The sequence below is a fragment of the Bos grunniens genome, chromosome 14 (genome assembly GCF_055505025.1).
Source record: "Bos grunniens cultivar Pamir isolate PY7600 chromosome 14, Bosgru_T2T1.0, whole genome shotgun sequence".
Classification (NCBI taxonomy): Eukaryota; Metazoa; Chordata; class Mammalia; order Artiodactyla; family Bovidae; genus Bos; species Bos grunniens.
In genome coordinates this window covers 61958073-61979932 of record NC_141178.1, presented here as the reverse complement: position 1 = coordinate 61979932, position 21860 = coordinate 61958073, and the positions used below count along the sequence as shown (strand labels likewise).

The 21860-nt window shown below is 40.1% G+C and overlaps 1 protein-coding gene across 1 annotated transcript in view; it reads left to right on the top strand.

The window, feature by feature from the left end:
* SNTG1 (syntrophin gamma 1) overlaps positions 1-21860 on the top strand; it is a 417402-nt gene that overhangs the window by 129785 nt on the left and 265757 nt on the right. The window contains exon 2 of the mRNA XM_086335479.1: positions 19485-19559. The gene's annotated coding sequence lies outside the window, so the exon portion shown is untranslated. The remainder of the gene's footprint in view (positions 1-19484; positions 19560-21860) is intronic.

The window sequence follows — 21860 nt, the reverse complement described above, 5'->3', positions numbered from 1 at the left end:
GGTTGTAGAGGATTCTGCAGTGATTTATGTTGGAGAGTGTTTTGCCTATGTTTTCGTCTAGGAGTTTTATAGTTTCTGGTCTTACATTTAGATCTTTAATCCATTTTGAGTTTATTTTTGTGTATGGTGTTAGGAAGTGATCTAGTTTCATTCTTTTACAAGTGGTTGACCAGATTTCCCAGCACCACTTGTTAAAGAGATTGTCTTTTCTCCATTGTATATTCTTGCCTCCTTTGTCAAAGATAAGGTGTCCATAGGTGTGTGGATTTATCTCTGGGCTTTCTATTTTGTTCCATTGATCTATATGTCTGTGTTTGTGCCAGTACCATACCGTCTTGATGACTGTGGCTTTGTAGTAAAGCCTGAAGTCTGCCAGGTTGATTCCTCCAGTTCCATTCTTCTTTCTCAAGATTGCTTTGGCTATTCCAGGTTTTTTGTATTTCCATACAAATTGTGAAATTATTTGTTCTAGCTCTGTGAAAAATACCATTGGTAGCTTGATAGGGATTGCATTGAATCTATAGATTGCTTTGGGTAGTATACTCATTTTCACTATATTGATTCTCCTGATCCATGAACACGGTATATTTCTCCATCTATTTGTGTCATCTTTGATTTCTTTCACCAGTGTTTTAAAGTTTTCTATATATAGGTCTTTTGTTTCTTTGGGTATATATATTCCTAAGTATTTTATTCTTTTCATTGCAATGGTGAATGGAATTGTTTCCTTAATTTCTCTTTCTGTTTTCTCATTGTTAGTGTATTGCAATGCAAGGGATTTCTGTGTGTTGATTTTATATCCTGAAACTTTACTATATTTGTTGATTAGTTCTAGTAATTTTCTGGTGGAGTCTTCAGGGTTTTCTATGTAGAGGATCATGTCATCTGCAAACAGTGAGAGTTTTATTTCTTCTTTTCCAATCTGGCTTCCTTTTATTTCTTTTTCTTCTCTGATTGCTGTGGCCAAAACTTCCAAAACTATGTTGAATAATAGTGGTGAGAGTGGGCACCCTTGTCTTGTTCCTGACTTTAGGGGAAATGCTTTCAATTTTTCACCATTGAGGATAATGTTTGCTGTGGGTTTGTCATAAATAGTTTTTATTATGTTGAGGTATGTTCCTTCTATTCCTGCTTTCTGGAGGGTTTTTATCATAAATGGATGTTGAATTTTGTCAAAGGCTTTCTCTGCCTTTATTGAGATAGTCATATGGTCTTTATTTTTCAATTTGTTAATGTGGTGTATTACATTGATTGATTTGCAGATATTGAAGAATCCTTGCATCCCTGAGATAAAGCCCACTTGGTCATGATGTATGATCTTTTTAGTATGTTGTTGGATTCTGTTTGCTAGAATTTTGTTAAGGATTTTTGCATCTATGTTCATCAGTGATATTGGCCTGTAGTTTTCTTTTTTTGTGGGATCTTTGTCAGGTTTTGGTATTAGGATGATGGTGGCCTCATAGAATGAGTTTGGAAGTTTACCTTTCTCTGCAATATTTTGGAAGAGTTTGAGTAGGATAGGTGTTAGCTCTTCTCTAAATTTTTGGTAGAATTCAACTGTGAAGCCATCTGGACCTGGGCTTTTGTTTGCTGGAAGATTTCTGATTACAGTTTCAATTTCTGTGTTTGTGATGGGTCTGTTAAGATTTTCTATTTCTTCCTGGTTCAGTTTTGGAAACGTGTTTTTCTAAGAGTTTGTCCGTTTCTTCCAAGTTGTTCATTTTATTTGCATATAGTTGCTGATAATAATCTCTTATGATCCTTTGTATTTCTGTGTTGTCTGTTGTGATCTCTCCATTTTCATTTCTAGTTTTGTTGATTTGATTTTTCTCCCTTTGTTTCTTGATGAGTCTGGGTAATGGTTTATCAATTTTATTTATCTTCTCAAAGAACCAGCTTTTGGCTTTGTTGATTTTTGCTATGGTCTCTTTTGTTTCTTTGCATTTATTTCTGCCCTAATTTTTAAGATTTCTTTACTTCTACTAACCCTGGGGTTCCTCATTTCTTCTTTTTCTAGTTGCTTTAGGTGTAGAGTTAGGTTATTTATTTGACTTTTTTCTTGTTTCTTGAGATAAGCCTGTATTGCTATGAACCTTCCCCTTAACACTGCTTTTACAGTGTCCCATATATTTTGGGTTATTGTGTTTTCATTTTCATTCATTTATATGCATATTTTAATTTCTCTTTTGATTTCTTCTGTGATTTGTTGGTTATTCAGCAGTGTGTTGTTCAGCCTCCATATGTTGGAATTTTTAATAGTTTTTCTCCTGTAATTGACATCTAATCTAACTGCGTTGTCGTCAGAAAACATGCTTGTAATGATTTCAGTTTTTTGTTTTTGTTTTTTTTAATTTACCAAGGCCTAGATTTATGGCTAGGATGTGATCTATCCTGGAGAAGGTTCCGTGTGTGCTTGAGAAAAAGGTGAAATTCATTGTTGTGGAGTGAAATGTCCTATAGATATCAATTAGGTCTAACTGGTCTATTGTATCATTTAAAGTTTGTGTTTCCTTGTTAATTTTATGTTTAGTTGATCTATCCCTATGTGTGAGTGGGGTATTAAAGTCTCCCTCTATTATTGTGTTATTGTTAATTTCCCCTTTCATACTTGTTAGCATTTGTCTTACATATTGTGGTGCTCCTATGTTGGGTGCATATATATTTATAATTGTTATATCTTCTTCTTGGATTGATCCTTTGATCATTATGTAGTGTCCATCTTTGTCTCTTTTCACAGCCTTTGTATTAAAGTCTATTTTTTCTGATATGAGTATTGTTCCTCCTGCCTTCTTTTGGTATCTATTTGCATGGAATATCTTTTTCCAGCCCTTCACTTTCAGTCTGTACGTGTCCCTTGTTTCAAGGTGGGTCTCTTGTAGACAACATATATAGGGGTCTTGTTTTTGTATCCATTCAGCCAGTCTTTGTCTTTTGGTTGGGGCATTCAACCCATTTACATTTAAGGCAATTATTGATAAGTATGATCCAGTTGCCATTTACTTTATTGTTTTGGGTTTGAGTTTATGCACCCTGTCTGTGTTTCTTGTCTAGGGAAGATCCTTTAGTATTTGTTGGAGAGCTGGTTTGGTGGTGCAGAATTCTCTCAGCTTTTGCTTGTCTGTAAAGCTTTTGATTTCTCCTTCATATTTGAGATCCTTGCTGGGTATGGTAATGTGGGCTATAGGTTATTTTCTTTCATCACTTTAAGTATGTCCTGCCATTCCCTCCTGGCCTGAAGAGTTTCTATTGAAAAATCAGCTGTTATCCTTATGGGAATCCCCTTGTGTGTTATTTGTTGTTTTTCTCTTGCTGCTTTTAATATTTGTTCTTTGTGTTTGATCTTTGTTAATTTGATTAATATGTGTCTTGGGGTGTTTTGCCTTTGGCTTAGACCTGGGGAGTGCATACAACCCAGGGCCAGCATCAGACAGTTCTGGCAGATCGACCTAGAGCCTGAGCAGTGTAGACTGGGGAAGGACACACACTGTGAGCGGGGACAAACACAGTGTGGCTGCATTACTGTGAGCACATGCCAGTGATATTTGTTTGCAGTGTTCCTCCCTCGCCACAGCACGACTGAACAAGGGAGCCTAAAAAAAGTGACTGCCACTGCCCCACCCTTGTGTCAGGGTGGAAATTAGACACTGAAGAGACCAGAAAACAGAAAGAGTTAAACAGAGGGAACTGCTTTGGAAGTGACAGGTGCAATAGATTAAAACCCTGTCGTTAGCACTGACTACATAGGAAGGAGCCTATAGACCTTGAGAAGTACAAGCTGGACCAAGGAACTATCTGAAAATGAACTGACCCCACATTGTTCACAACAGCTCCAGAGGAAGTCCTAGATATATTTTTACAATTATCATTTTTTTAATTAAAAAATTTTAAGTCCCCTATTACTCCCTTAATTTTCATTTTTATAACCTAGTGTTACCTTGCAAAAAAAAGACCCCATTTTTAAAGCAAACTTCACATATATATATATTTTATAATTTTTGTGACCTTTTTTAATATTGTATTTTTGAGAATTTAACCTCTACTCTAGATTTTTAATCTTTGCTTTTTGGTATTTGGTATCAATTTTGTACCTTTAAGAACCCAATCTTCAGTACCCATTTTTATTTGGTAGTGAGACCACTGGCCTGATTGCTCTCTCCCCCTTTTGACTCTCTTTCTCTCCACCAAGTCGCCTCTATCTCCCCCCTCCCCCTTTTCTTCTCTACCCAACTCAGTGAATCTCTTTGTGTGTTCCAGGCTGTGGAGAACACTTAGGGAACTAACTGATTACTGGCTGGATCTGTCTCTCTCCTTTTGATTCCCACTTTTATCCTCCTGACCACCTCTGTCTCCTTCCCCCCTCTTCTCTTCCCTGTGTAACACTGTGAACATCTCTGAGGGATCCAGACTGTGGAGAGCACATAAGGAAGTGATTACTGGCTAGCTTGCTCTCTCCCCTTTTGATTCCCCCTCTTCTCCTCCTAGTGACCTCTATCTCCCTCCTCCCTCTTCTCTTCTCCATGTAACTCTATGTACCTCTCTGAGTGTCTGTCACTGTGGAGAAACTTTTCATCATTAACCTAGATGTTTTATTATCAGTGCTGTATAGATGGAGAAGTCTTGAGGCTACTGCAAGAATAAGACTGAAAACCAGAGGCAGGAGGCTTAAGTGCAAATCCTGAGAACACAAGAGAACTCCTGACTCCAGGGAACATTAATCAAAAGAAGTTCATCAAACGCCTCCATACGTACACTGAAACCAAGCACCACCCAAGGGCCAACAATTTCCAGAGAAAGACATACCAGGCAAATTCCCCAGCAACACAGGAATATAGCTCTGAGTTTCAATATACAGGCTGCCCAAAGTCACATCAAACCCATTGACATCTCAAAACTCATTACTGGACACTTCATTGCACTCCAGAGAGAAGAAATCCAGCTCTACCCACCAGAACACCAATACAAGCTTCCCTAACCAGGAAACTTTGACAAGCCACCCGTCTTGCCCCACCCACAGTGAGGAACCTCCACAATAAAGAGGAACCACAAACTGCCAGAATGCAGAAAGGCCACCCCAAACACAGCAATATAAACAAGATGAAAAGGCAGAGAAATACCCAGCAGGTAAAGGAACAGGATAAATGCCCACCAAACCAAACAAAAGAGGAAGAAATAGGGAATCTACCTGATAAAGAATTCCGAATAATGATAGTGAAAATGATCCAAAACCTTGAAAACAAATTGGAGTTACAGATAAACAGCCTGGAGACAAGGATATAGAAGATGCAAGAAAGGTTTAACAAGGACCTAGAAGAAATAAAAAAGAGTCAATATATAATGAATAATGCAAAAAGTGAGATCAAAAACACTCTGGAGAGAACCAACAGTAGAATAATGGAGACAGAAGATAGGATAAGTGAGATAGAAGATAGAACGGTAGAAATAAATGAAACAGAGAGGAAAAAATAAAAAAGAATTAAAAGAAATGAGGACAACCTCAGAGACCTCTGGGACAATGTTAAGCACCCCAATATTCGAATCATAGGGGTCCCAGAAAAAGAAGACAAAAAGAAAGACCATGAAAAAATACTTGAGGAGATAATAGTTGAAAACTTTCCTAAAATGGGGAAGGAAATAATCACCCAAGTCCAAGAAACCCAGAGAGTCCCAAACAGGATGGAGTTTCATTTTCAACATCAGTCCTTCCAATGAACATTCAGGACTGATCTCCTTTAGGATGGTCTGGTTGGACCTCCTAGCAGTCCAAAGGGACTCTCAAGAGTCTTCTCCAACACCACGGTTCAAAAGCATCAATTCTTTGGTGCTCAGCTTTCTTTATAGTCCAACTCTCACATCCATACATGACTACTAGAAAAACCATAGCCTTGACTATACATGCCTTTTTGCATTTCTTTTTCTTGGGGATAATCTTTTTTTTTTAATTTTATTTTATTTTTAAACTTTACATAATTGTATTAGTTTTGTCAAAGATCAAAATGAATCTGCCACAGGTATACATGTGTTCCCCATCCTGAACCCTCCTCCCTCCTCCCTCCCCATACCCTCCCTCTGGGTCGTCCCAGTGCACTAGCCCCAAGCATCCAGTATCGTGTATCGAACCTGGACTGGCAACTCGTTTCTTACATGATATTTTACATGTTTCAATGTCATTCTCCCAAATCTTTCCACCCTCTTCCTCTCCCACAGAGTCCATAAGACTGTTCTATACATCAGTGTCTCTTTTGCTGTCTCGTACACTGGGTTATTGTTACCATCTTTCTAAATTCCATATATATGTGTTAGTATACTGTATTTATGTTTTTCCTTCTGGCTTACTTCACTCTGTATAATAGGCTCCAGTTTCATCCACCTCATTAGAACTGATTCAAATGTATTCTTTTTAATGGCTGAGTAATACTCCATTGTGTATATGTGCCACTGCTTTCTTATCCATTCATCTGCTGATGGACATCTAGGTTGCTTCCATGTCCTGGCTATTATAAACAGTGCTGGGATGAACATTGGGGTACACGTGTCTCTTTCCCTTCTGGTTTCCTCAGTGTGTATGCCCAGCAGTGGGATTGCTGGATCATAAGGCAGTTCTATTTCCAGTTTTTAAAGGAATCTCCACACTGTTCTCCATATGGCTGTACTAGCTTGCATTCCCACCAACAGTGTAAGAGGGTTCCCTTTTCTCCACACCCTCTCCAGCATTTATTATTTGTAGACTTTTGGATCACAGCCATTCTGACTGGTGTGAAATGGTACCTCATAGTGGTCTTGATTTGCATTTCTCTGATAATGAGTGATGTTGAGCATCTTTTCATGTGTTTGTTAGCCATCTGTATGTCTTCTTTGGAGAAATGTCTATTTAGTTCTTTGGCCCATTTTTTGATTGGGTCGTTTATTTTTCTGGAGTTGAGCTGTAGGAGTTGCTTGTATATTTTTGAGATGAGTTGTTTGTCAGTTGCTTCATTTGCTATTATTTTCTCCCATTCTGAAGGCTGCCTTTTCACCTTACTAATAGTTTCCTTTGATGTGCAGAAGCTTTTAAGGTTAATTAGGTCCCATTTGTTTATTTTTGATTTTATTTCCAATATTCTGGGAGGTGGGTCATAGAGGATCCTGCTGTGATGTATGTCAGAGAGTGTTTTGCCTATGTTCTCCTCTAGGAGTTTTATAGTTTCTGGTCTTACTTTGAGATCTTTAATCCATTTTGAGTTTATTTTTGTGTATGGTGTTAAAAAGTGTTCTAGTTTCATTCTTTTACAAGTGGTTGACCAGATTTCCCAGCACCACTTGTTAAAGAGATTGTCTTTAATCCATTGTATATTCTTGCCTCCTTTGTCAAAGATAAGGTGTCCATATGTGCATGGATTTATCTCTGGGCTTTCTATTTTATTCCATTGATCAATATTTCTGTCTTTGTGCCAGTACCATACTGTCTTGATAACTGTGGCTTTGTAGTAGAGCCTGAAGTCAGGTAGGTTGATTCCTCCAGTTCCATTCTTCTTTCTGAAGATCGCTTTGGCTATTCGAGGTTTTTTGTATTTCCATACAAATTGTGAAATTATTTGTTCTAGCTCTGTGAAGAATACTGTTGGTAGCTTGATAGGGATTGCGTTGAATCTATAAATTGCTTTGGGTAGTATACTCATTTTCACTATATTGATTCTTCCAATCCATGAACACGGTATATTTCTCCATCTATTAGTGTCCTCTTTGATTTCTTTCACCAGTGTTTTATAGTTTTCTATATATAGGTCTTTAGTTTCTTTAGTTAGATATATTCCTAAGTATTTTATTCTTTCCGTTGCAATGGTGAATGGAATTGTTTCCTTAATTTCTCTTTCTGTTTTCTCATTATTAATGTATAGGAATGCAAGGGATTTCTGTGTGTTGATTTTATATCCTGCAACTTTACTATAGTCATTGATTATTTCTAGTAATTTTCTGGTGGACTCTTTAGGGTTTTCTATGTAGAGGATCATGTCATCTGCAAATAGTGATAGTTTTACTTCTTCTTTTCCAATTTGGATTCCTTTTATTTCTTTTTCTGCTCTGATTGCTGTGGCCAAAACTTCCAAAACTGTGTTGAACAGTAATGGTGAAAGTGGGCACCCTTGTCTTGTTCCTGACTTTAGAGGAAATGCTTTCAATTTTTCACCATTGAGGATAATGTTTGCTGTGGGTTTGTCATATATAGCTTTTATTATGTTGAGGTATGTTCCTTCTATTCCTGCTTTCTGGAGAGTTTTTATCACAAATGGATGTTGAATTTTGTCAAAGGCTTTCTCTGCATCTATTGAGATAATCATATGGTTTTTATTTTTCAATTTGTTAATGTGGTGTATTACATTGATTGATTTGCAGATATTGAAGAATCCTTGCATCCCTGGAATAAAGCCCACTTGATCATGGTGTATGATCTTTTTAATGTGTTGTTGGATTCTGATTGTTAGAATTTTGATAAGGATTTTGTCATCTATGTTCATCAGTGATATTGGCCTGTAGTTTTCTTTTTTTGTGGGATCTTTGTCAGGTTTTGGTATTAGGATGATGGTGGCCTCATAGAATGAGTTTGGAAGTTCACCTTCCTCTGCAATTTTCTGGAAGAGTTTGAGCAGGATAGGTGTTAGCTCTTCTCTAAATTTTTGGTAGAATTCAACTGTGAAGCCGTCTGGACCAGGGCTTTTGTTTGCTGGAAGATTTTTTATTACAGTTTCAATTTCCGTGCTTGTGATAGGTCTGTTAAACGATACAATAGACCAGTTAGACCTAATTGATATCTATAGGACATTTCATCCCAAAACAATGAATTTCACCTTTTTCTCAAGCGCACATGGAACCTTCTCCAGGATAGATCACATCCTGGGCCATAAAGCTAGCCTTGGTAAATTCAAAAAAATAGGAATCATTCCAAGCATTTTTTCTGACCACAATGCAGTAAGATTAGATCTCAATTACAGGAGAAAAACTATTAAAAATTCCAACATATGGAGGCTGAACAACACACTGCTGAATAACCAACAAACCACAGAAGAAATAAAAAAAGAAATCAAAATTTGCATAGAAATGAATGAAAATGAAAACACAACAACCCAAAACCTGTGGGACACGGTAAAAGCAGTCCTAAGGGGAAAGTTCATAGCAATACAGGCACACCTCAAGAAACAAGAAAAAACTCAAATAAATAACCTAACCCTACACCTAAAGCAACTAGAAAAGGAAGAAATGAAGAACCCCAGGGTTAGTAGAAGGAAAGAAATCTTAAAAATTAGGGCAGAAATAAATGCAAAAGAAACAAAAGAGACCATAGCAAAAATCAACAAAACCAAAAGCTGGTTCTTTGAAAGGATAAATAAAATTGACAAACCATTAGCCAGACTCATCAAGAAACAAAGGGAGAAAAATGAAATCAACAAAATTAGAAATGAAAATGGAGAGATCACAACAGACAACACAGAAATACAAAGGATCATAAGAGAGTACTATCAACAATTATATGCCAATAAAATGGACAACGTGGAAGAAATGGACAAATTCTTAGAAAAGTACAACTTTCCAAAACTCGACCAGGAAGAAATAGAAAATCTTGGGGATAATCTTGATGCCTGTCTCCTGTACAGTGTCACAAGCCTCCGTCCATAGTTAATCAGGCACTTTGTCTATCAGATCTAGCCCCTTAAATGTATTTCTCACTTCCACTGTATAAACATAAGGGATTTGAGAGTCCCTTGGACTGCAAGGAGATCCAACCAGTCCATTCTGAAGGAGATCAGCCCTGGGATTTCTTTGGAAGGAATGCTGCTAAAGCTGAAACTCCAGTACTTTGGCCACCTCTTGCGAAGAGTTGACTCATTGGAAAAGACTCTGATGCTGGGAGGGATTGGGGGCAGGAGGAGAAAGGGATGACAGAGGATTAGATGGCTGTATGGCATCACTGACTCGATGGACGTGAGTCTGAGTGAACTCCGGGAGTTGGTATTGGACAGGGAGGCCTGGCATGCTGCGATTCATGGGGTCGTGAAGAGTCGGACATGACTGAGCGACTGATCTGATCTGATCTGATACCTGAATGGCAGTTATTAAGACACAGGTTATAGCTGAGCCAGTGGAAATGAATAGAGCACTGAGGTTAATCAGACGTGCAGAGCTAATAAGAGAAGAGGGAGAACAAACCCTAGAAGCTACCAGCAACGTGGGAAGGATACAAGAAGAGCTTCCTAACAGGGCTCAGTATGTAGGATGGGAGAGAGGGAGTGAGGATGGCAGTGTTGACCAGGGAGGTGGTGGGTCGTGATGTGAACAGGGAGATTGGTCAGGAGAAGGACATATGTGTGTCCCTTGGGTTTGGTAAATAGCCTCTTTGTGATCTATGGGCAAGATGTTTCCATGGAATCTGGGGGGAGTGTAATCAGCAAGTGTAGAGAGCAATTTCGGGTGGACTTGTGGTGGGAAGTGGCCTGAATGGGTGCAGTACATTCCTTTTTATAATTTAAAAAAATGAGAGAGAGTACACTGAGGTATGTATACTTAGGAGAAAAACCAGTTGGAAGGTTAAACGAAAGATACCAGAAAGGGAGGGAATCATGAATAACTCAGAGGATGTGGTTTTTGGAAGAGTTGAGATAGAGTGTAGATGGAAAGACTCACTTTGAATGGGAGACTGGAATTATCCAAAATCATTATAAAAAGAAAAAGGCTTTGATGATATCCTTTCAGGGGTTGTCAGAGTAATTTCAGGCCTCTTTCATGTTCTTTACAATGAAAAAAAAAAGATCAAAGAAGCAGAAGCCACAGCACAAATCTGATCTTGAACTGGTTGTTTTCTGTGATCTCAGTGAGAAACAACTCCATGGGTCCAATTGTGTCAGTCAGTGATCGGCCTGGAAATGAATATTTCCCTGACACTCAGTTGTACTCTGCTGTGGGAGTGGAAAAGCCAGTCTCCTGCAAAGTGCAGCCACAGTCAACAGGAAACAGTCTCCAAGGGGCAATATAGTTACAGTTACTCACACCCCTTGCCAAGACTTTGTTCTCACAGCTTTTTGAGAGAAGTCTGGTTTTATTTTATCTTATATGCATTAATAAGGGAATTTTATTTTATATTAAAATCTCAGCAGTTCTTAAATGGCACTCCATCATGTGGTAACAAATAAATAGATAAATCAAAAATTTAAATATCACATAAAAGAATGCAGCTGAAGAAATGTAGTCTTCCTTGATGTTTATTTTCATTTTTGTAAGCACTTGTCATTATTTGAATTGATACATTAGTCCTGTTTGTGTTTACCAATGGAGAAAGTTGCCATTTTATGAAGCAGATATTAAACAAATCAATAGAAAACAGGAACTATTGCTTTTCATATGTTTGTTTCTGGGTTTATGGTGTTTTTTCATTAGTTAAATTTTACATATTCTTTCAGAATTTTCTTTGACTCTCTTACAGTGTTCCCGTTTAGACTATATATATATAGTCTATATGTATATATATAAAACAATATATGGACTACTAGGAGAAGAGATCCTTTACATTCCTTTAAAATCAGTTCAGTTTGATTCAGTTGCTCAGTCATGACCGACTTTCTGTCATCACATGGACTGCAGCATGCCAGGCTTCCCTGTCCATCACCAACTCCTGGAGCTTGCTCAAACTCATGTCCATAGAGTCAGTGATGCCATACAACCATCTCATCCTCTGTTGTCCCCTTCAACTCCTGCCTTCAGTCTTTCCCAGCATCAGGGTTTTTTCAAATGAGTCAGTTCTTCGCATCAGGTGGCCAAAATATCGGAGTTTCAGCTTCAGTATCAGTCCTTCCAATGAATATTCAGGACTGATTTCCTTTAGGATGGACTGGTTTGATCTCCTCGCAGTTTAAGGGACTTTCAAGAGTCATCTCTAACACCACAGTTCAAAAACATCAATTCTTCAGTGCTCAGCTTTCTTTATGGTCCAAATCTCACATCCATACATGACTACTGGAAAGACCATAGCTTCGACTAGATGGAACTTTGTCGGCAAGGTAATATCTCTGCTTTTTAATATGCTATCTAGGTTGGTCATAGCTTTTCTTCCAAAGAGCAAGTGTCTTTTAATTTCATGGCTGTGGTCACCATCTGCAGTGATTTTGGAGTCTAAGAAAATAAAGTTTGTCACTGTTTCCATTGTTGCCCCATCTATTTGCCATGGAGTGATGGGACTGGATGCCATTATCTTAGTCTTTTGAATGTTGAGTTTTAAGCCAACTTTTTCACTCTCCTCTTTCAATTTCATTAAGAGGCTCTTCAATTCCTCTTCACTTTTTGCCATAAGGTGGTGTCATCTGCAATGTGAGATTATTGATATTTCTCCCGGCAATCTTGATTCCAGCTTGTGCTTCATCCACCCTGGCATTTCACATGATGTACTCTGCATATAAATTAAATAAACAGGGTGACAATATACAGCCTTGATTTATTCCTTTCCTGATTTGGTACCAGTCTATTGTTTCATGTCTGGTTCTAACTGGTGCTTCTTGACCTGAATACAGATTTCTCAGGAGGCAAGTAAGGTGATCTGGTGTCCTCATCTCTTTAAGAATTTCCCACAGTTGGTTGTGATCTATATAGTCAAAGGCTTTGACATAGTCAATAAAACAGAACTGGATGTTTTGCTGGAATTCTTTTTCTGTGATCTAACGAATGCTGGCAATTTGGTCTCTTGTTCCTCTGCCTTTTCTAAAAATTCTCCAAATGAGGCTTTAAGAGTATGTGAATCAAGAACTTCTAGCTGGCGTATTGAGTGCAGCACTTTCACAGCATCATCTTTTAGGATTTGAAAGAGGTCAGCTGGAATTCCATCACCTTCACTAGCTCTGTTCATAGTGATGCTTCCTAAGGCCCCCTTGACTTTGCATTCCAGGATGTCTGGCTCTAGGTGAGTGATCACACAATCATGGTTGTCTGGGTCATTAAGATAATTTTTGTATAGTTCTTCTGTGTATTCTTGCCCCCTCTTCTTAATATCTTCTGCTTTTGTTAGGTTCATACAATTTCTATCCTTTATTGTGCCAATCTTTGCATGAAATATTCCCTTGGCATCTCTAATTTACTTGAAGTGCTCTCTAGTTTTTCCCATTCTATTGTTTTCCTCTATTTCTTTGCATTGATCACTGAAGAAGTCTTTCTTATCTATCCTTGCTGTTCTTCAGAACTCTGCATTCAGGTGGGTATATCTTTCCTTTTCTCCATTGCCTTTAGCTTCTCTTCTGTTCACAGCTATTTGTAAGGCCTCCTCAGACAACCATTTTGCCTTTTTGCCTTTCTTTTTCTTGGGGATGGTCTTGATGCCTGCATCCTGTACAGTGTTACGAACCTCTGTCCATAGTTCTTCAGGCACTCTATCAGATCTAATCGCTTGAATCTATTTGTCACTTCCACTGTATAATTTTAAGGGATTTGATTTAGGGCATATCTGAATGGTCTAATGGTTTTTCCTACTTTCTTCAATTTAAGTCTGAATTTGGCAATACGGAGTTCATGATCTGAGCCACAGTATGTTCCTGGTCTTGTTTTTGCTGACTGTATGGAGCGTCTCCATCTTTGGCTGCAAAGAATATAATCAATCTGATTTCGGTGTTGACCATCTGGTGATGTCCAAGTATAGAATCGTCTCTTGTGTTGTTGGAAGAGGGTGTTTGCTATGACCAGTGAGTTCTCTTGGAAAAACTATGCTAGCCTTTGCCCTGCTTCATTTTTTTCTCCAAGGCCAAATTTGCCTGTTTCTCCAGGTATCTCTTGACTTCCTACCTTTGCATTCCAGTCCCCTATAATGAAAAGGACGTCTATTTTAGGTGTTAATTCTGGGTCTTGTAAGTCTTCATAGAATCATCCAACCTCAGCTTCTAAGGCATTAGTGGTAGGGGCATAGACTTGGATTACTGTGATATTGAATGGTTTGCCTTGGAAATGAACAGAGATTATTCTGTCGCTTTTGAGATTGAACCCAAGTACTGCATTTTAGAGTCTTTTGTTGACTGAGGGCTACTCCATTTCTTCTAAGGGATTCTTGCCCATAGTAGTAGATATAATGGTCATCTCAATTAAATTCATTGATTCCAGTCCATTTTAGTTCACTGATTCCTAAAATGTTGATGTTCATTCTTGCCATCTCCTGTGTGATCACTTCCAATTTACCTTGATTCATAGACCTAACATTCCAGGTTCCTATGTAATGTTGAAATTAAAATCAGAGCCATCTCAAAATCAGTAATCATCTTTCATTGTGAAATACAGTAACTTATATTCCAAATATTTCAAATATAGGAATAGTTTCTCTCTTTAAATCATTTGATATAATGTAATCTCTTGAACCACAGATACCACCACTTTGATAGATTTTTCTTAAGTTTTTCTGTTTATTTATTTATTTATTTATTTTTATCAGATCCTTCTTTTTCACCTGCTCTTCCATTGCTTACTGGAGCATTGATTTTATATTTGTTGAATATTATTCTAGGTCTAGCTGAGAGGAGCCCAGAGATGAATGGGATTTATCCCTGTGCTCAACTCGTTTATGTTAAACAGACCTGTAAACCAGTAACTCTATGTGTGCATGTGCATGCTCAGTCCAGTCTAACTCTTTGTGACCCCACTGACTGTAGCCCACCAGGCTTCTCTGCCCATGGGATTCTCCAGGCAAGAATACTGGAGTGGGTTGCCATTTCCTCCTCTAGGGGATCTTTCCAATCCAGGGATTGAACCCATGTCTCTTGAGTCTCCTGCATTGGCAGGCAAGCTTTATGAGCTGAGACATTTTGGAAGCCCCATAGCCCTATAGTGACTGACAGAAGTGCACACAGGGGACAGCTTTGGGGAGACCGACGAAGCTGTAGCCAGTGTCCGTGAATGAGGAAGTGGTCAGGAGCATCCTTAGAGCTGACAAGCTTGCAGGGTCTGTTGAATGAAAGCAGGTTTTCACCAGGAAGAAGAGGGCACAGGGCACTTGGGGTTAAGGAGAGGGATCTATGCCGAGCAGCCTCTGTACAGCACATTTGGGAAAGATGACCACTTCAGAACAACTTCATCTTCAGCAGAGCAGTCACCATGAGGACCCTGCGGGCTGCAGCCTATGAGTCCTGTATTTAAAGTTCTCCTGGGCTGTGTGGAAGCCGAAGGCCATCAGAGTGAGGCTGGCATGAGGAGATGAGTTCAAGGGTGACTGCATGGACATAAGAGCCAAGAGGGAAGCACAGGTTAGGGCCCTGTTTCCCCTTGGCCCACTCATCTCCAGTCTAGCGTCCATGACAGGCTCTGCATCCCCCACCTTGCAGCACTGGTGTCACAGTGTCACCCCGCTCCCCTGCCTGCAGTGGTTCTGCCTCATGCAGTCAGCAGATGCTGATGCTGTGGTTTCTGTGTCCTGTGTGTTAGTACAGGTGTGGAGACATAGTGATAAGCAAGCAAAGCCTGTAGTAAGGGCTCATCTTCTCATGAGGGCGGGCAGTCACTGAGTAGCAAATGTGTAAACGGATAGTACCCTGGGTGGCAGTGAGTGGTGTTGAGAACGAAGAGAGCCGGGTTGCGGATAGAGTGGCTCCATGCTGCTTCACACTGAAGGGGTTGCAAGGAAGGGCTCAGTGGGAAGTCATAGCTGCAGGGGCCTGGATGAAGTGATGGGGCATGAGCCACTAGGGGCTGTGTGAAGAGGCCTCAGAAGAGGCTGGGCAGGAGTCTGTGCCCTGCTCTGAGGCATCGTTAGCACTGGGTGGACTTTGACTCTCTGAGGGTGGACAGCATCGCCTTGAAAGCGACTTTACAGAGAAAAGCACTCTGGAGCTCAGTGCCTTCCGAAATGTGTGCATTGGAGGCTCAGCGAGTCAGAGCCAGCAGGAGAACCAACGAGTATCACTGGTGAGGAAAGAGAAAGCTGACAGGAGAGATCTGAAAGTCAGAGGAAGCCGTGTGCCCAGAGAGAGGGGGTGTTCAGTGGTCCTGTTAGTCCTCTGTCAGCCCAGTCTGTGATCACAAACTCCGTGGCTCACCACTAAGTGCACCTATCGTCTCCCAGTGTCCAGTGACCAGGGTTTGGGCGTAGCTAGTCTCCAAATACAATCATGCTGGGGTTAGAGACTCAACATGGGAGGTTTGCGAGGACATAATTCAGTCCACAGCAGACATAGAGCATAGGGAAATGATGTCATCAAAAAAGCTTAAAAGTTTTAAATGGCAACACAGTGTTATCCTGAATGTCCATAGTGCCATTTTAAACCAATGATTCATATTTGGACATGTAATCTGTTGTTTTTTTTTAATATAACACTGTTGTGGGCATTCCTGTGCATGAAATCTATTGATGTGACTTATCTCTTTAAATCCTACTTAGGCTAAAGGGTATCAGTGATTTAGGCTTTGATAAATATCATTGAGTGGCCCTCCCAGAAGGGCTGCCACGAGGTGTTGCTTACTGGAAAACAGAATGCCTGTGCCATGTGTGCCAACATTTGACTCGGTTAACATTCCCAAATAGATGCTAAAATGACTCAAGACAGTGTTCTTGAGAGTCCATTAGTGAAAACCTACATTTATTAGCTGTGTCATGATATAGTCAGCTCTTGGAGGATTCAGCAAGGGAGAAAAGAGAGAACCTTCTCCGTTGATAGGATTGAGGGGTGATTTACTTTACAATGGTACTATTTGCAGAAACAGCTAATTATCTTTCATGTGCCCACTGCGCACATTCCCCAGATCCCTGCCAAGACGGAGAAGCACAGAGCCAGGAGTGAGTCACTGGAGTGTAAGGAGATGAGACAGTTTGCAGGAAGACTCACAGTGATTCTTAGCGATGAGTAAACTCAGATAGCTCAGGAGTTTCATTCAGCTGGATCCATATTTCTAAATTCAGTTGACGTCTGAAGATTTTCATGTGTAACAGAAAACATGGTGGCTTTGTTTTTTATTGTGATGAGAACTATCATTGTCAGCGTCAGAGTGAACTGTCACACAATTTATTATGTCATTAAGGTAATATCCAGCCATGGGCATGAACTGGTGGTCATCCCAGAATTACCCCACCACAGCCTGTGAGCTTATACATTAAAACTCCAGTTTCCTGACTTGCCAAGGGTCATTTCTGTCTGAGACGTTTACTAGATAGCTGTGCTCACAGGTCTCTGTAGGAATCTGAACCTGATTCAGAATCAGAATGTGTCTAGTGAGTCAGATGTGTCTTCCCTGGAGCTTCCCTGGAAAATCACTGCTCTATTAAGTGTGACATCTCACCTGGCCATCAGTTTATTAAAGTATTGCAGTATTTTCAAAACTACAATTGAGTTCATGAGAGGACAGGTAACGTAAATGGGATCATTAAAAATTAAGAGGCACAAGCAGAAACATGATTTTGGTCTTGTGAATTAGCAATCCAATTGTTGCTTAGGTATTGATTTATAGAGGCCAGCCCCCTTCCACAGTACAAAACTGAGTTAATAGCTATGTCTCATTAAAATAGTAATCACCTCTTGGCATTAAATCAATAAGCTGTTCCTTACAAGGAATGCTTTTAAATATTATCAATAATTTAAACTTGGAATCTAACTCTAAAGGCTGCAATATTGGCAGTTACATCGAAATGCCAGCTGCTGGCAGACAAAATTTTGGTCAGGTTACCAATATACTCTTATAATTCTTTTAAAGCCAATTTCCCTAAAATGTGCTCTACAGAAATTAATCTTATGACATTAACTATTCAGGATATACTTATTACCTTATTGCTTCTTTCTCTGGTCTGTTTTTTGGGATTATTTTCATTGATGTTTAATTGACTTAACAACATTATATTAGTTTCAGGAATATGACATAGTGATTCAATATTTTTATATATTACAAATCGATCACCTCTAGAAGTCTAGTTACCGTCTGTCAGCATACAAAGCTATTACAGTGTACTGACTGCGTTCCTCACACAGTGCATTTCATCCCCATGACTCATTTGTTTTAAAGTTTGTGCCCTTTCACCTGCCTCACCGAGTTCACTCACCCTCTAGCTCTCTCCTGTGGCAACCACCTGTGTGTTCTTTGTACCCATGACACTTTCTGTTTTATGTTTATTTACTTGTTTTGGTTTTTTTTTAAGATTCCACATATAAAAATGGTATACAACATTTATCTTCCTCTGTCTGACTTACTTCAGCAAGCCCAATAGTCCTAGGTCTCTAGGTCCATCCATGCTGTTGTTGCAAATGGCAAGATTCAATTCTTTTTTATGGCTGAGCTGTATTCCATTGTATATCTATACCACAACTTCTGTATCCATTTATCTACTGATGGGCACTTGACTTGCTTCCATATCTTGGCTATTATAAATAATGCTTTAATGAACCCTGGAGTGAATATATATTTTCTAACTAGTGTTTTTATTTTCTTTCGGAAAAAAAAAAAAAAAACAGAAGTCAATTTGCTGGATCTTTTGGTTCTTCTATTTTTAATTTTTTGAGGACACTTCATACTGTTTTCTAAAGCAGTTGCACCAATTTACATTCCAACCAATAGCTTTTTTTCCACATCCTCACCAGCACTTGTTATTTGTTTTCTTTTTGATAAAAGTCATTCTGACAAGTATGAAGTCGTGTCTCGCTGAGATTTTGATCTGCATTCCCTGGTGATTAGTGATATTGAGCATCTTTTCATATGCCTGTTGACTATCTATGTCTTTGAAAAAATATCTAGTCAGATTCTTTGCCAATTGTTTAAACTGGTTGCTTTTTACCCACATTAAGTTGTAAGAGTTCTTTGTATATTTTGAATGTGTTGGTGGTTTAGTTGCTAAATCATGTCTGACTCTTGCAACCCCATGGACAGAGGAGCCTGGCAGGCTACAGTTCATATAAACTCATTACTGAATATATCATTTGTAAGCATCTCCCCTATTCAGTAGGCAGCCTTTTCCTTTTGTTGATGGCTTATTTCATTGTGCAAAAACTTTTTAGTCTGATAAGGTGGTCCCTTTTCTTTATTATTTTTTTTTCTTTACTTTTTGTTTCCATTGCCTGAGGATATGTATCCCCCCCAAAATATTGCCAAGACTGATGTCAGAGAGAATACTGCTCATGTTTTCTTCTAGAATTTTTTGGGTTTCAGGTCTTAGGTTTAAGTCTTTAATCCACTTTGAATTCATTTATGTATATGGTGTGGGAAAGTAATCCAGTTTGATTATTTCGCAAGTATTAACAGCTATCCGGTGTTTCCTACACCATTTATTGAAGAGACTGTCATTTCCCATTGTGTGTATTTGCCTCCTTTATTGTATTCTTATTTCTCCTCTTGACAATTCACAAGGCTTGGTTTACTCCTAGAAACTGATAAGAAACTGCGGTAAAGTTGTATGTGATATAAGTGTGAATGGGATGCATGTGTTTCTTGTGGTGGATAAAGTCAGTTTCTGTGTATAGTTTTTTCTCCTTCTCTCTTCTGAACACTCATAGGACTTCATTTTTGCTTTCTGCATTTAGACCACTCTCCAGAATGTTGAGACTGCCAGAGAAGTGACCTCCGAGAAAGGAAAACATTGCCCTAGCTAAATTCAGGTAAGACCCTTGCTTTCTGATACGTCATTGTGAGTAAAGTTATTGCTCTGTTGGAGAATCTTATTTATCACCTACTTAGAATTTCCCAACATCAGCTGTTGTGTGTGTTCACTTCATGTTGTGCAAAGCCCAGTTTGCAGGATTTCAAAGTATCGTGCCCTGCAAACTCTGACTGCGGTCCTAGAAAGGTCATATACTCTAAATGAAGAGGGGGACAAAGGCAGCTATAAGGGGAGTGATAAATACTAGCTGAGGGTGACTGTTCCTTGCCCTAGCACACCTTCTGGAATCACAATTTTGTTATTAAAATACCCCTGGATGCATCTCAAGCATGTATCTCCCTTCTTAGGAATGTATCTTTGAAGTTCAAGCAGTGTGTCTGAATTGGTACTGTTTGGGGAGAGGATGGAGCAGGAGGGGAAGTGCTACACGGGGTCTGTAACACAGCCTGCCGGCATTCCTTCTCTCACATGGGGTACTTAAACCTGCAGGTCTTAGCAGGCACTGCTCACGCAGCCTTGACCTGTAGAATGTCACCTGTGCCTCCAACTTGCTTGTCCACATTTAAAGCGGGGCTGGCTTCCCATTTGAATGGGAAATGGCCCTATGAGCAAAAGGACACTGGGTGGCCAGCCACTGTGCGGGCTGCCTTTCCAGACGGGCCCTGCCCCGCCTGGTGCCAACCGCCCTGCACCCTGAACTAACAAGGTCCAACCTTCCCGGGCATTTTCGTTCTAATTGACAAGGCAAGGTTGCTGTAATATAAACACTAAACATCTGAACTGGTGAGTGTGATTGCTGCTTTTCTGTGGCTTTGAAGATGTCTGAGACATGGGCTTGGACTCCTGGTCTGCCTCTGTATCAACTTCTTGGCCCATTTCCCTCCAGACTTGTGATTCATATTCCTGCCCTTTCAGGTGTATTTGTGATGTTAGAGCCACTGGCTTCCCTAGTGAAGCATCCCTGCTTCTAGCTTTGCTGACTATGTTGTCTGTCATGAAAAAAAAATGACACAGTTATCAAAGGCCAAGAAGCTTAGTCCTGCTTCCAAGACTGACTTTGTACTCAGGCAATTTTCTTAATGTTTCCTGACTCTGACCTGCTCTCCAACTGCCTTGCTTACAAGAGGGTCTGAAGACTTTGCCACCCGCAGAAGGTACGACTCCTGGAGCTGGCGTCTGGGGTTGCTGATTGATCCCTGCTCTAGAAATGAGTATGTGACTTATGTTACAGTTTTCACTTTTTCTTTTTTGTTTATTTCCATGAGAGTTTGAAGGAAGAAACACTAGTTTTTCTTTGTCAGCCCAGGATCTACCATCATGCTTAGATGTACAGGGTCCCAATAAGTATTTCAGAAACTTTAATAAATTAGTGGCACTGTTTCTGGAGTTGCATTCCATGCATTTCAAAGACATTATCCTGTCCTTCAGGGACAGATTGTAGCCTCGCCTGCTTTGGTCTTGACAATCCCACCTCTCCCTGTTTGGAAAATATGGTCAAGAGATTGTTGGGTAATTCTGGCCACTGAAGACTATTGGTGTCCTTTCAGGGCTTAAAACAGTTGTGTGTTGGCATCAGTATCTGGTTGTGAAGGAGATTCACAACAAAGTCTTGAGATCGCTGTGAGGTACCTTTACTGATAAAAGAAATAACCACAAGTTCTAATGTAAAATCTCACCTATGTGATCACTCTAAATGCTGAGCAGTGTCACACTGCACGACGAAGTGGGGGAAGAACGGGAAGCGTGGTGGCCAGGCTGGTGGAGGCCCTGTGCTGTCCTGTGCGTGTGGACCTGGCTCTCCTGCCTCCCATGTCCACTCAGCTCCCACTTCCTGCACCGCAGCTGCCTGTCCTGCCTGTGGTTGGAATAGTCCTGGTGGTGCCCAGCCTGATCCCCCGGTGTAAGCTTCTGCTGCGGTCAGTGCCCGGTCTCCAGATGTGCCTCAGTGCTCCCTTCTGCTCCCTTCTGTAGCTCAGCCCCTGCTGTTCCCGCAGAGCAAGAGTCATCAAAGTCCAGCTGGTCCAACCACCAGGCTTCCTGAGCGGAGGCAGAGATGCTGGTACTAAGCCCAGTGCAAGGGGTCCAGGCTCCCTGGGCAGACATTAACCATGAGACAGGGGCAGTTCTGGCTTCCTGGGAGGGAAAACCCCATATTCACAGGACCATGAATGGAGAGCAGCCCCACTGGCTTAATCCGTACAGGACCCGCTCTGTGTGGTGAGTTCCACAGGGTCTCCCAAAGGCACCATGTCAGGAAGTCACCATACAGCATCACACAGACGAATGCCCATGGGAAACA